The sequence below is a fragment of the Nelumbo nucifera genome, chromosome 6 (genome assembly GCF_055504915.1).
Source record: "Nelumbo nucifera cultivar China Antique chromosome 6, China Antique-T2T, whole genome shotgun sequence".
Lineage (NCBI taxonomy): Eukaryota > Viridiplantae > Streptophyta > Magnoliopsida > Proteales > Nelumbonaceae > Nelumbo > Nelumbo nucifera.
Window position 1 is genome coordinate 63,591,529 of NC_142654.1, and position 15,629 is coordinate 63,607,157.

Here is a 15,629-nt window from a genome sequence, read left to right on the forward strand (position 1 = left end):
CTATGTGAAATGGCTGCTGTTGATGGCAAGCAATACAACCCTCCTCTACTGACTCCTCGAAACAGGATTTCCCCTGTATAGTCCTTCACAAATCAACAATCACCGTGAAACTCAAAAAATATATCGTTGTCCTTTGTAAACTTGCTAACAGACAATAAATATTTGCAGATTGCAGGAACATGACATATATCAGTCAATGTGAAAGCATGCTAATTAAAGAGAAGAGATGAAGAGCTAGTATGTTTTATTTGCAAACCTTAGCCATTACCCACTCTGACCTGATCTAAACCCTAGTATTCAGACTGATTTTGGATGTTATCAGTATTGAATGTCATGTGATGTGTTGCGCCAGAGTCCAAATACCATGTTGGATCGGATGAAGAATTACCATTGTTGTAGGAAGATGCAATGTGATTATTGTAGGCGACAGGTTCATAATTTTGATCATTGTTATTTGCAAAAATGTATTTCGCCTTCCTACAAGTGAGTGCACCATGTCCAAGTTTGTTGTAGATCTGACAGATAATCGGAGGTGCCTTACCTTGTCCACCATTAAAGAATTGATTCTGGTTGTAATTTTGTTGAGAATTATAATCTAAAAATTTTGTTGTTGACCTCGCCCTCAGCTTTTATTGTGGCCGTACATATTCTGAGAATGTTTTTGCTGATTCTAGAACCCTATATTATTTTTCTGTTTCACTCTAGCTACATTAGCAGTTGGTGAAACACTCAAATCTAACGAGGTAAGTCCTTGCTCTTCGAGACAACTCTCATGGTTCAGAAGAGAGCCAATAATATCATGTACACCAAGGGTATGTGCATCTGGTCTGTTGGTTATGGCAGTCACAACAAATTCATATTCATTGCCAAACCCGGCTAGAATATATAAAACCAAATCAGATTTACGAACAGGTTCAACAACAATAGACAAACTGTCCATTATAGATTTTGCTTTTTGAATGTAAGCAAAAATAAATAAAGAACCCTTCTTTAAACTGTACAACAGTTTCCTAAGTTGCAGGATGCGAGATCTAGCATGGGTTGAGTAAGAAGTAGCCAGAGAGAACCATACCTCTATTGAAGTCAAAAATTCCAAAACATGGGCCATGACGCCCTCAGTAAGAAAAGAAATTAACCAACATAGAACAAGTAGATCAGTGTCATACCATTTGATATACTCTAGATTCAAGAAACCCCCTTCACTTGTTGGATCAGGTATCATCTCTGGTGGAGGTTGTTTTTTCCCTTCAATAAGATCCATTAGATGGTGATTTCGGAGTATAGGAAGGAACTGTACACGCCATAGTAGGTAGTTGTCACTGCCTAGCATGGTGGGAAGGTAGTGCGTCACGTTCTGAAGAGAAGGAATCGAAGATGTCAATCCTGAAATATTCGAATCAGCATCCACATTGGTTTGGCTGCCATTTCTCCCTTGAGAAAAATCCATCGGTTCTGATACCAAGTTCAAATTGAAGAAATAACAAAAATAGAGAGAGAGAGATATGAGGGAATATACTTCAGTGAATTGGAGCACTGAAGCTAGTGGTATTTATAGACTGTAGTGAAGAGTTTGGATCATACAATGATATATACAAGATAACAATAGAAAGCTAGATAGACTACAGGATGGATTATCTTGATCTTGATTTACAGTCCTTATCCTTATCTTTCTCAGAGTCCAGGTTGGATCTGGATTGGTTAGAGGTTTTGTATCTGATAGGATAACCTCTAGGAGGATTATCTCCAAAGCTGATCGGTTATGAGGGTTATCTCCAATAAGAACAAAGTATTCGGCCTATACTTGGCGATGGCTTTTGAACAAATCATCATATTTCTGTAACCGTCGGGACCATGCAAGATCTCTTCAATAATTTTCTTCTTTCATTTGGAATTTGTAAATAATTATACATATACAAATTCTATAGCTGTATCATAATCAAAGTTTTTGAATGAAAATGATTTTGAGTTCACTTTTACTCATGCAAATGTAAGTTTGTTAGTGTCTCCATACAAGAATGGTACTTGTTCCAGCAATTTGATCTTTTATCTTGAGATGTGCCCACCTATTTACACAATCATGACACCTTCAACTTAAGGTTATCCAAATAAACTTGCCAAAATAAGTGAAATAGAGTCCCATAGGATATGAGTTGGCCCGACAAGTTTCCCAGTGGCTCACTCAGTGCTTCCCTTTGACTCCTTTGTATGGTTGTTTCACGAGATTATTTTCACTCTTCAGCAGTACAGTACAGTAGTACTTCAGTTATCACCAACAAGTTCAGTCTATGAGTTGGCACATTAAATTAGATGGACCCGGTATGTCCTCTGCCTAACCAATCGAGAAGAAAGAAATCCAACATCCAATGTGACGCCCTGCTATCTCCACGAGGCCATCGTATATTCACCCAACAATCTATCATGCCAAGTTGCCAAACTCTTTAATCTTGATTGAACTTAATAGTCCAATCATCACATGACTATGCATCCCATATGCAACCCGACATAAGGAAAGCTACTCTTCTCTGGCAATTCTATATAACTAAGCTATGCCCATTGCTTTCTCTCCATCCCCAAAACAATCTCTCTTCTCTTCTCAGAAACCTCAGCAAATCTCTTCCTTTATCCTCAAGACCCTTATTTCTCTCAAGCTCACACTAGAAAACATGATCAACAACAGGAAGCTTCTTGCCATGGTAAGAAAGTGGCAGAAGTTGGCAGCCATCGGCAGGAGAAGAATCTCATCGCCAAGAACTAAACTGCAAAGGGGTGCGGATGAGTGCAGCGCAATGGTGGCTGTTAAAGATCACTTCGTTGTGTACACGGCTGATCAGAAACGTTTTGTTATTCCATTGACGTATCTCAACAATCCCATCTTCATAGAGTTACTCAGAATGTCTGAAGAAGTGTTTGGACTACCGAGTGATGGGCCTATCACATTGCCATGCGACTCAACGTTTGCAGAATACATCATCTCGATGGTGCAAAGACGTCCTTCAAGAGAATTAGAGAAGGCCTTAATTATGACCCTACCAATAAGTCGGTGCTCATTATCTTCTTCTCTCCATCAAGAACTGGGTATTCGGCCTATACCTGTAAATGGCTTTTGAACAAGTCATATATTGCTATGACCCCTGGGATCATTGGGGATCTTCAGTATTTTTTTTTTCTTTTTTTGAATTTGTAAATGATTATACATACACAAATACAAGTTCTGTTGCTGTATCTTCAGCAGAATTTTTGGATGAAAATGATATCGAGCTCACTTTTACTCGTGCAAATATATGTCAGTGTTTCCATACTAGAGTAATACTTGTTCCGGCAACCTGATCCTTTATCTTGAGAAGTCCCTCTTGTTTATCTAAAGTATAATTGTGATTGTACTTTAAATGGTGGGTTTTGGCCTTCTATTTAATTGGATTTTTGGTTTTAACAATCCTTGAATTTTGTAAAAAAAAATAAAGATTAAATTATAAAGACCCCCTTAATTTGTAATATGGGGTTAGTGATAAAGTCTTTGCTGTACCTTTTTTTACAATAAAGACTCCCCCTGAACTTTAGCGTTAGGCAAAGACCCCCTTTTGTTAATATTCAGTCAGTTAACTTAGAAAAAATTCTCATCAGACTGTTTAAAGTTTTTTATATGTTCAAACTACCCTTTTTATACTAGAGGGCATCACAAACTTAACTTTCTTCTCTGTTTGAAGCCCAAGCTGTACCATTTTTAGTTTCTGTTGTGTGCCATTCACAATGCCCTCCAATGAATTGATAAAGTTTCACAAAACAGTTGTGCTATTAATTGCATCTTGAAACTGTGAACTTATTGAATTCAATAAGGATGTTTCCTTCAGAATAAATTCTTCTTTTCTCCAATAACAGAGCATAATAGCTAGGTAGCTTAGTATTTACGAGTTCGACGAAGTTGTTCCTGAATTTGAACATATAATTCTGAGACCCAACACTCATACTGGATTAGTACGTTCTGTTTGAGATTGTTCTCCTCAGTTTTTCCAATTAATTACATAAAGACTGATCAATGTCACCATGGAGGTCGAACTTCCTAGGAAAACGATATGATGTTGAATTAATACGTTTAAGCTCGTCAGTCTGGCCAATCCGGGTTTTGGCTGCCTCTGCACCTCTGGCTTTGACTCGGTTTCCGATACTGATGCCTCGAATTCAACATCATCATCATCCTTGACGTTGTGGAACTGGTCATTCTCCACATAAAACCTATTGTGCTCGAATCCCTTCTTGACACAGTGATTTTCTATGATTTCTGGAATTGTTATTTTGGTCAGGAGGTTTGTGTGGAGAAGGCAAGAGAGAAACTAAATAATGGGGTGAATATCAGCAAGGGCACTGGAACTCGCCCTAGTAAATCTTTGTGTACATGGCCATGATGTTTTGATCATGGAAGGGAAGATAATCAGCAATCAAAACAAATGAAATCACTCTCCAAGACTAGATATCCATTTCTAGGTTAAATAAGTTTTAAGAGAAAAAAGGTAAGAGAAAGAAAATAGAAAAAGTTTAGTGGGTTATTTTAGTAATTTAATGCCTCCCGTCATCTGACTTAATGGCCAAGGGGATCGTCTTTGTCTAACGGCTAAAGCTTAGGTGGAGTCTTTGTTGCAAAAAAAAAAAAGTATAAGGGCAAATTTGTAACTGACCCCATAATACAAAGGAGGTCTTTATAATTTACCCAAAAATAAATATATAATTTAGACACTAAAAAATTGAAACGGCCATTTTTCATCCTCAAATTATGATGGAAAAGACTAATTTAAGGCAAAAATAGACGATGTTAGAGTGAGATTCTTCTCCTGCCAATGGTTGCCATCTTCTGCCACTTTCTTACCATGGCTAAAAGCTTCCTATTGTTGTTGATCATGTTTTGTAATTTGAGATTGAGAGAACTAAGGGCCTCGAGGATGAAGGAAGAGATTTGCTTAAGATTTTGAGAAGAGATTGTTTTGGGGGATGGAAAGAGCAATGGGCATAGCTTAGTTATATATAATTGCAAGGGGAGACAAGCCAGAAGAGACTGGCTTTCCTTCTGTCGGGTTACATGGAATGCATAACCATGTGATGATTGGACTATTAAGTTGCATCTAGATTAAAGAGCTTGGCAACTTGGCACGATAGATTGTTGAGTGAATGATGATGGCATCCATATATGGAGGTAGCAGGGCATCACATCTCATTTTGGATTTCTTTCCTCTCAATCGGTTAGGTAGACGACATACTGGGTCCATTTATATTAATGCGCCAATTCATTGACTGAAATTGTTTGCATGGCAATCACTAAGTACTACTATACTGTTAAAGTTGAAAATAATCTTGTGAAACATCGTACAAAGGAATCAACATGATGAGTGCATGGTGGGAGGGCTAGTATGTATGTAAACCATCCACATGGTTTTGCTTGGTGCCCTCAACTCTGCCCCAAGATGAAACTATATATTGGTTTTACCAAATTTGTTTATTTATTTGATTTCTTTTAAACCTGGTCATTAAGGGGGTGTTTGCAAATGTCAATGGTTCGGAAAAAGTATATGGGCCTGTTTGGTTTATGGGAATCGGGGTCCAGATTGGAAATTGGAATGGGCTATTTCTATTCTAACAGTTTGATTTGATGGAATCGGAATCCCATTCCCGTTGCTGATGAAATGACATTATTCTATTTGAGAGAATGACCATTCTTTTCCTCTTTCTTGAAAATGAAATTCCATTTTGACTAACTGATTCCAATTCTCTTTTGGATTCCTATCTAAAACAAAGACTATATAACTGTCCGCATCTCTCTGCATGTCAGCTGTTGGTGATGAGATTCTTCTCCTACCCATTACAGCTAACTTGTGCCACTTTCTTGCCATGGCAATGAGATTGTTGTGGGTAACCATGAATCTTAATGTGAGCTTGATCAGAAAAGAACTTAAGTCCCAAATGACGAAATTTGCTTAAAGGCAATAGGAATAGCTCAGTTATATATAATTGCAAGAGGCGACGAACCCATGCAAGCGTAGGTTTACTTTGTGTTAGGTTGTAAGGCAAACAAAGCCATGTGAAATTTGGGTTGGGGAACTGAACTGATATTTTAGAGGCGGGCATGTCTGGGTGTTTAGTAATAAACATATCCTCATGAAGACAGTAGGCCATAATTGAATTGAATCTCAATTTTCCGGTCATGCACAAACAATTATCCAACATACTGGGTCCAATCAATTCAGCAGTAGAAGCAAAGATTAAGGCAAGTGGTGGGGAGCTTTAGTGGAATCATACATTAATTACTCCGTTCTTTCCGGCGTTACTCTGCTCGCCTTGGTATACCAAGCAATTTATACTTCGCCAATCCGTCATCTGTTTTGGGAAAAACCACATAAAATTAAAAGGTTCTTCTATGGGACATTAATGTTCAATTATTAGCCCAAAACTAAATCGTGATAGATGATCTGAATCATTTAGGTAAAACATCAGATAGATGGGTTATTGCTTGAAACTTGTCGGGCCAACTCAAATCCTATGGGACTCTATTTGGTTAACCCTTGCCTAGTAACGGTGTAGTTATTTGAATATTTCTTTTTTATCTTTCTTTTTTAGGGTTTATTAAATGTGAAGAGAAGGGAGAAGACATGGTGGATTTCTCCTTTTCATCATGTATCATTTCTCCCCACTGTGTCTTTCTAAAGGTTTTGACATAGATGTCGTCCTCTTACATTCTTTTCGGTAATCTTTAGCTTCTTCAGTGGGGATAACAGTTGGGAAAATGGGTCACTAGAAATTGGAGGGGAAGCTCTGAGGCGCATCTAAAAGCACTGTCTTTAGAACGTTATTTGCCCCACTCAGTTTTCACTGAGTTTGTTGTTGGGTTACAAGCAAATTCGTTCCCAAGATACAACAGAGCCTTGGGCGAGAATTTGCAACCAGCAAAGTTGAAGTGTCTCCGAAGAAACCTTCTGTGAGATTGTAGCAGATTCGACTGAGAGAGAGAGAGAAAGTGAATTTCGAAATTGTTGTGTGTGATATGTCTGATTCATGCCCCTTAAATAGATTTTAAAGAGTTATGAAGAAAAGGTAGGTGCTGGTTCAGAAAAGGCTCTTTGAATAGTCAAAATTGCAAACATTGTGACTATTGAAAAGGTAGTTAATAGTTAATGACTGTTAACTTTGAATTGTGTCTCTTGATCACACTCGATCGAATCGTGACCGATGTGATCAACGGTCAACATCGCACCAAAATCAAAGCCACCATTCGCGAGCCATGCAAAGTGCACCTCTAAGGCTCCATGCACATGCGTGCCGTGCGTTACGTGGTATCAAGTCTCCATACTCTCCTCTTCTATTTCTGACAAGTGTAAATCAGCTCCTATTAAAAATCCAAAAACAAAACTTATAAATATCCAATGTGGGACAAGTTCAAAACTGGTTTTAGTAAGAGAAAAGTTATTTTCTAAAATAAGTGTACAGGTGCAATTTCTCATATAATTGACCAATCAAACCCATTGGATTTTTAAAATCCAACAATAACTATGCTTTCATTTGAATTTAAAGTTTTGTTGGGTAATCAATAGGTTCAGTTGTGTTATAACCATTTGCTAGTTCAATTTCGTCTTAGACTCTATTGGCTTTTCGGAAAGCTATTCATTCGTGTAAATACTTTTTATCCAAGTTCTTTTATTTCCCAGGTAAATAAAACAATGATCGTTTTATCCATAAAAAGCAATTATTAAAAGGGTCAACTTTATCCCAACCATGGTTCAAAGTATTGATACGCCTTTGCGTATCGACAGAGGCACCTGTAAATACACACAGAATTAGCTTTCTTTTAGTTTTTTTTTTTTTAATTTTGGTTTTTGGGGAGTTAAAAAAGGGTGGGGTCCCGAAACTCCTATAAATACAACACGATACGCCTAATACGGGACGTATCATATCGATTTTTTGAACCTTGATCCCATCCTAGTTTTAGTAACTTTCCCGCGGGTGGAAAAATTGCTTACCCACCTAGAAGATAAGTATCATTACCTGGGTAAATAATACTTAGAGAAAAAAAAATTTCTATGGACCCTACACAAATATGAAATAAGAATGCAGGAACCAAAATGCCATTAACCAACTTCCCCCTCTCAAAACCCAAAAACCGAACAGGCCCTTAGTGTTTGTTTTCATTAATGTTCCTTACTAGCCCTTTTCTTATTTGTTTTGGATTATATTAGTTTATTTTGCGGGATTATTGTTTTGGTTCTCCTTTTTGAGGTTTTTATCACTGTTTACTAGTTTCAATTTTATTTGTTTTTTTTTTTGGATAATTGGGCTTGCATTAGACAAAGAACAAGAGAATTGAATTATGTCTATGGGGATCCTTGTTTAAGACCATTTAATGTGTGAAAGGTGTCCCATTAGACAAGGTGCTCACACTCGTATCTCTGTTTTTATATATCTTTAATCTTTTACCCCACAAAAAGATAATTGTCCAATTGTGTTTGGTTGCAATGCAAATTTATTTGCTCTAGTGCAAAATTATGATAGTGCAAATAATCATGAGAAGAAAAAGAGATAAACAGTGGTCCATGTTTTTTTTTTCTTTTTTTTTTTATTTGCCACAGATTGTGCTCCAAGATACAGAATTTATGGCGAAGAGCACGAAAATAAGAGTTTGATATCAACCTCAAGTGGTGCACCAAACACCACCCTGACATCGTATCCTGTAAGAACATGCATTCCAATTAACATCTATAAACTTGTCTCATCTCCTCTTGTATCTACCCAGGACAATCCGTATCCTGTTTGCTAAAAGAAAGATATGGTGTCCTTGAGAGATCCATGTGGACCTCCATCCAGAGGACAATCCGTGTCCTCAGGTACATGCATAGGCCCACGCTTTATTTCAGTAATTTACAAATATAAGGCCCCGTCTGGAAGGACAAAAGCTTTATCATGAAATATTGGTTTTAAGCCGTATGGATGAGCTCAAAACCACCATAGGAAAATCCTCCCAAAAGGACTCTAAAATTCTAAATATTACTAATTCATGAAATTCCCAAAAGGATAAAAGCTTTCCCATGTCTAGGGGTGGATTTGAATCGAGCCAAATATCTAGCTATTGGAGGTTGGTTTGCTCATAAACTATCATGTTTAAGCTCGAGCTCGATTCGAATTAGAGACTTGAGCTTGAGCTCGACTTGAATCAAAAGCTCAGAAGTTCGAGCTCGACTACATTGGATTGCAAGTCTCCCTCAGGTGCTGAAGTGCTGCATAAAGGTCTCCCTATTAGCCGAGGTGCTAAGCCAAAGTCCCCCAAGCATCTGAGATGCCGAGCCGAGGTCTCCCTCAGGTGTTGAAGTACTGAGCTGAGGCTTCCCTAGCAGCCAATGTGCTGATTTGAGGTCTCAATCAGGTGCCAAGGTCCCGAGCTGAGGTCTCTCTCAATTGTCGAGATGCCAAGCCGAGGTCATCCTTAGTGGTCGAGGTCTCCCTCAATGAACAAGGTGCCGAGCCAAGGATACATAGTCTCACGAGCCTCACATGTTGAGCATTATTAAGCTTGAGCTTGGGTCGATTAGAAAACGATCCTATATATTGTGCTTGAGTTCGGCTCGAAGCTTGATTTAGACCAAACCGATCTGAGCTTTTTACGAACTGACCTCAAAAAGCTTATGAGTAGCTCGGCTCATGGCCACCCCTAAATTGGTGTCCTTGTGAAATCCTATTGGGCCCTTTATCCAGAAAGAAACCCCATCTATTTTATCTTTGTAATTTGAATTAGGTACGTAATTGCATAGGAAGAGATACATGAGCCCACACTTTAATTCAATAGAGTAGTAGCTTTAAAAACATGCACCCTGTTTGGGGCTCCTTTTGTATGCAGTCCTTGGAGTAAAGAAGCGACATTAGTGGGAGTTTGCTATTATGAATGGATTTTTTTTCTATGATGAAAAAAACAGCATGGTCAACAAAAATGATATACCTTTTTCTGAATCAATCACATTGGCAACCACCCCCTTAATGAACAAAGTTAATAAACAAGCTAAATTGGTAAAGAAAACCAATTGCAATTTTTGTCTTGGGGCAGAGTTGAGGGCACCAATCAAAAGCAAGTGGACAGTTTAGTAAGCCCATCCACCTAGCCACGTTATATGTCGGGCCCATCCACCTGTGGCTCACTCAGTGCTTCCCTTTGACTCCTTTGTATTGTTGTTTCACGAGATTATTTTCACTCTTCAGCAGTACAGTACAGTAGTACTTCAGTTATCACCAACAAGTTCAGTCTATGAGTTGGCACATTAAATTAGATGGACCCGGTATGTCCTCTGCCTAACCAATCGAGAAGAAAGAAATCCAACATCCAATGTGACGCCCTGCTATCTCCACGAGGCCATCGTATATTCACCCAACAATCTATCATGCCAAGTTGCCAAACTCTTTAATCTTGATTGAACTTAATAGTCCAATCATCACATGACTATGCATCCCATATGCAACCCGACATAAGGAAAGCTACTCTTCTCTGGCAATTCTATATAACTAAGCTATGCCCATTGCTTTCTCTCCATCCCCAAAACAATCTCTCTTCTCTTCTCTTCTCAGAAACCTCAGCAAATCTCTTCCTTTATCCTCAAGACCCTTATTTCTCTCAAGCTCACACTAGAAAACATGATCAACAACAGGAAGCTTCTTGCCATGGTAAGAAAGTGGCAGAAGTTGGCAGCCATCGGCAGGAGAAGAATCTCATCGCCAAGAACTAAACTGCAAAGGGGAGCGGATGAGTGCAGCGAAATGGTGGCTGTTAAAGATCACTTCGTTGTGTACACGGCTGATCAGAAACGTTTTGTTATTCCATTGACGTATCTCAACAATCCCATCTTCATAGAGTTACTCAGAATGTCTGAAGAAGTGTTTGGACTACCGAGTGATGGGCCTATCACATTGCCATGCGACTCAACGTTTGCAGAATACATCATCTCGATGGTGCAAAGACGTCCTTCAAGAGAATTAGAGAAGGCCTTAATTATGACCCTACCAATAAGTCGGTGCTCATTATCTTCTTCTCTCCATCAAGAACTGGGTATTCGGCCTATACCTGTAAATGGCTTTTGAACAAGTCATATATTGCTATGACCCCTGGGATCATTGGGGATCTTCAGTATTTTTTTTTTCTTTTTTTGAATTTGTAAATGATTATACATACACAAATACAAGTTCTGTTGCTGTATCTTCAGCAGAATTTTTGGATGAAAATGATATCGAGCTCACTCTTACTCGTGCAAATATATGTTAGTGTTTCCATACTAGAGTAAAACCAGATCCTTTATCTTGAAATGTCCCCTCTTGTTAGCTAAAGTATAATTGTGATTGTGATCTAGTGGTTTTGGCCCCTGCTATTGATATACATAATAAATAATAGTTAATGTTATAGAAAATTTAAGTTCAAATGGAAATTAATTGCATCCTAGTTGTGTATTGGGACTGCCAATCAGGATCTACCCTTTTGTGAGGAATTGTGCCCCACACGTGACCCATAATACATCCTAGTTGTGTATTGGGAACATCTCCCTATGACAAGTACATAGGAGATATTTCTAATGCATCTCAAGATGTACATGTTGGTATGCTCTATGGGGTGCCAGTCCGAGTTCTTTTGTGAATGTGAACCTTACCAAAAAAATAGTCTTCCAAAAGTAAACATGTCTGCAATGTATTTAGTCATCAAATTGAAGTGCTTTTATGGATAAAATATTGTTTTCCAGCAGTTAATTTTGAAAAAATTCTCATCAGACTGTTTAATGTTTTTTATATGTCCAAACTACCCTTTTTATACCATTTATTATATTTTCCATTGAAGTTAGCTGAAATGGCTAAAATAAAAACAACGGCTTTAAAACATTCAATGGAGACACAACTGATCTACTTGCCTTTTAAAAACTTGGAATATGATCCGCTTACATTTTATGAGGAAGATGATGGCAAAAGGATGAATTAGAAGACTCAACCATGGACAACATCAAGGCGATAATCATGATATGTGAAGTAAAACTCTGAAAGAAAAGAAACAATTATTGGCCCACCAGACCAGATTTATATATTTTACCGTTTCTTCTCAATCTATAAAAATTATTAATTTTGTTTATATAATAGGAAGTGATGGTTTTGGTGGCAACAAGACTATCGCGGCAATCGAGTGGATGGTTTTGGTGGCAACAACTCTAAACTCTGAAGCAAATGTAGTAACGGACTAAAAGGGACCCGGTGGATGGATCAACCCACTAACAAAAGGGAGATGGAGCTTTTGACAATGTGAAAGAGTAAAACAGTAATAAACTGTATATTGAACTTTTCTTTTTAATTTACATTCTTAACATGAAACATGCTTGAATTAATTTCTCCATTGTGTTTCTGAAGCCGTTTTACACGTAAGATTGGCTGCGAAGTCTCTCATTCCTTGCACATTCCTCCTGAAAAGCTGTAAGAAGGGAAGAACAACGCCTTTGCTCTGCTATAGCTGCAATATATTTCTACTAGAGGGCATCACAAACTTAACTTTCTGCTCTGTATGAAGCTCCAAGCTGTACCATTTCTAGCTTCTTCTGTTGTGTACAATTCACAATGCCCTCCAATGAGTTGATAAAGTTTCACAAAACAGTTGTGCTATTAATGGCATCTTGAAACTGTGAACTTATTGAATTCAATAAGGATGTTTCCTTTAGAATAAATTCTTCTTTTCTCCAATAACAGAGCATAATAGCTAGGTAGCATAGTATTTACGAGTTCAACGAAGTTTTTCCAGAATTTGAACATATAATTCTGAGAACCAACACTCATACTGGATTAGTACGTTCTGTTTGAGATTGTTCTCCTCAGTTTTTCCAATTAGTTACATAAAGACTGATCAATGTCACCATGGAGGTCGAACCTCCTAGGAAAACAATATGATGTTGAATTAATGCGTTTAAGCTCGTCAGTCTAGCCAATCCGGGTTTTGACTGCCTCTGCACCTCTCACTTTGACTCGGTTTCCGATACTGATGAAGGGATGAGAGATCCATTGTATGGATGCCCAAATCTTGCGGAATAAGGGGGCGAATTTCAAAAAAAATTTCTCTCCCTTTCAACTGGGAATCGCATTCCCTATTTAGAAAATTATATTTTCAATGATCAATCTTGAACCATAAACTGAACCAGATTTGAACCAAAAGGAGTAGGAGAGGATTATACCTGATACGGAGAAAAAGTATCTCCCAACGAAAGTGTTCATGCCCAAGGAAGGATCCAAACACTGCTCCCACTGAAGATGGCGCAGTGCAGGATGGAGCAGAATCAGCAGTATTCTTCTCCAAAAATTTTGTCATTCACAAGAAACAGCAGGATGGCACGTGAGCACAACTTCCTATCAATTCTTTCCCAAAGAACCGATGTCAAGATCGAATCTTTACTTTTCCCACAACTGGAGATCGAACTGGATGTCTGGCGGTTGCAAGAAGGAGGCGGCAAGAAAGATCTTTGCAGGGATTGCAGAAATCTTTCTTCTCTGATTTCAGCTCTGAAGAGGATCTGATTATCTAATTCTTCTAAAGGCTACCGCCCCCTCCTTCTTTTGTAAACCTAAAAGATCAGCTCCTAATCCAATTAGGAGCTACTGATCCAAATCATATTTGGATCAGACCTCTCTTTAGGTGATAAGGATAAACCCTTATCTTATCTGCAGATTAGATCAGCCCTCTCCTAATTTCATTAGGAGGCTTCTAGACCTGAATATGATTCAGATCTAGACTCTCTGAGTGGATAGGGTTAAGGTGATGAAATACACGTGTTGATTCCGTGTTGTAACACTCAGGGGACCACACACATCACTATGTATAAGGTCAAGTGTGCCTGTACATCTTTCAAGCTTACCGTTAAATGGCCGTCTCGTCATCTTGCCTTGCAGGCAAGGCTCACAAGTGGGAAGATCTTCTATAGTTAGAAAATCCAAAGGACCATCCTTTACCAACCTTGTGATTCGGTCAACACCGATGTGGCCATGTCGGTAATGCCACAGGCACGTGGGATTAACTGTATCATGAGCTCTTTTCTTGGGGATTTCAACCGATGTAGTTTTGGTTATGTTAGTTTCTAGAGAGGGATGTAGAACATAGAGACCGTTCTCCAGTTCCCCGTATGCGATGAATCTGTTATTTCTTTTAATAGTAATTGTATTACTAAAGAAGACAGAATAACCATCTGCACACAGTTTTGAGACAGAAATCAGATTTCTCCTTAAATTTTGTACATAAAGACAATCTTTCAGTACAATTGTTCCTTCTCTAAAAAGTAACTCCACGGTTCTTATGGCCGCGGCTGCAACAATTGCAGTAGTCCCCAAGTAGAGCGTGACTTCTTCTTCACTCAGCCTTCTGCTTACCTTGAACCCCTGCAATGAGTTACACGCATGAGTTGAAGCCCCGGAGTCAATACACCAGGACGCAGAAGCTACCAATAATTGGTTTCTATAACATAAGTTTCGAGATTACCTTTCTTGGATTCCAGGTAGGTAGGACAGTTCCTTTTCCAATGGCCGGTCTTCTTGCAGAAGTGATAGGCATCCTATGCCTTGTCCTTCCTCTACTTCTTGGGTTTGGCAGCCTTCTTCTGGGGCTTTCTCTTTGCCTTCCTTTTCTTGCCCGTTTTGCCAGTTTCAACAAGCATGGCAATGGGTTCATCCTTTTTAATCAATTCTTCGACCCTCTGCAACATATTGCTGAGTTCCTGCAAGCTGACGTTCAGCTTGTTCATGTTGTAATTCATGATGAATGGATTAAAGGATGGAGGCAAAGAGTTGAGAATACCATTGATCTGTGTTACCAGATCCAGCCCAGATCCAAGAGCCTCCAGTTCATTGATATATCCCATCATCCGGAGACAATGGTCGTGAACTTGCTGTATCTTCAGCAGAATTTTTGGATGAAAATGATATCGAGCTCACTTTCACTCGTGCAAATATATGTTAGTGTTTCCATACAAGTGTAATAACTGTTCCGGCAACCTGTTCCTTTATCTTGAGAAGTCCCCTCTTGTTTAATTAAAGTACTAGCGGAGGGGCCCTGTTTCGCAGAGGTTGGAATGGAATCGTTGACCCGTTGATCTCATTTTTGGTCAAAAACTGTTGAATCGGTCAATGACTCATTGATTCGAGCGATAGAACTATCGACCCGTTGACCTGTTCAATAGTTTTTGGCCATTTTTTATTTTTTTAATTGAGAACCATCTAGACAACCGGTTCCATTTTATCTTAATCTCAGTCGCTAGCCAAAAATCGTTGAATTGGTCAACGATCCATTGACCCGGGCGGTCAAACCATTGACCCGTTCAATGGTTTTTGGTCATTTTTTTATTTTTTTAATTTTTGTTGTCAGAACGGGCCATTCGTTCGAACCGAACTATCAAACCATCGACCCGAGAACTGGTGGCCAAAACGGTTCTCTTTTCTAGTTATATGAGTCACACACTCGAATGACATAACCCATATGGTACTGCTTAATGGACCTCACACACTCAATTTTTTGCCTATATTTTTTGTTGTCAAAACGGGTTGTCCATTTTTCTATTTTTCAAATTGAATACCGTGCAAGCAACCAGTTTTGTTTTACCCCAATCCCA

At 38.7% G+C, this 15,629-nt stretch overlaps 2 pseudogenes; both read left to right on the forward strand.

Moving 5' to 3' along the window:
- Positions 1-2,546: 2,546 nt before the first annotated feature.
- Positions 2,547-3,107, forward strand: LOC148791132 (auxin-responsive protein SAUR64 pseudogene; annotated as a pseudogene).
- A 7,543-nt stretch (positions 3,108-10,650) lies between these two features.
- LOC148791133 (auxin-responsive protein SAUR64 pseudogene) lies at positions 10,651-11,094 on the forward strand (annotated as a pseudogene).
- The last annotated feature ends 4,535 nt before the right edge of the window (positions 11,095-15,629 follow it).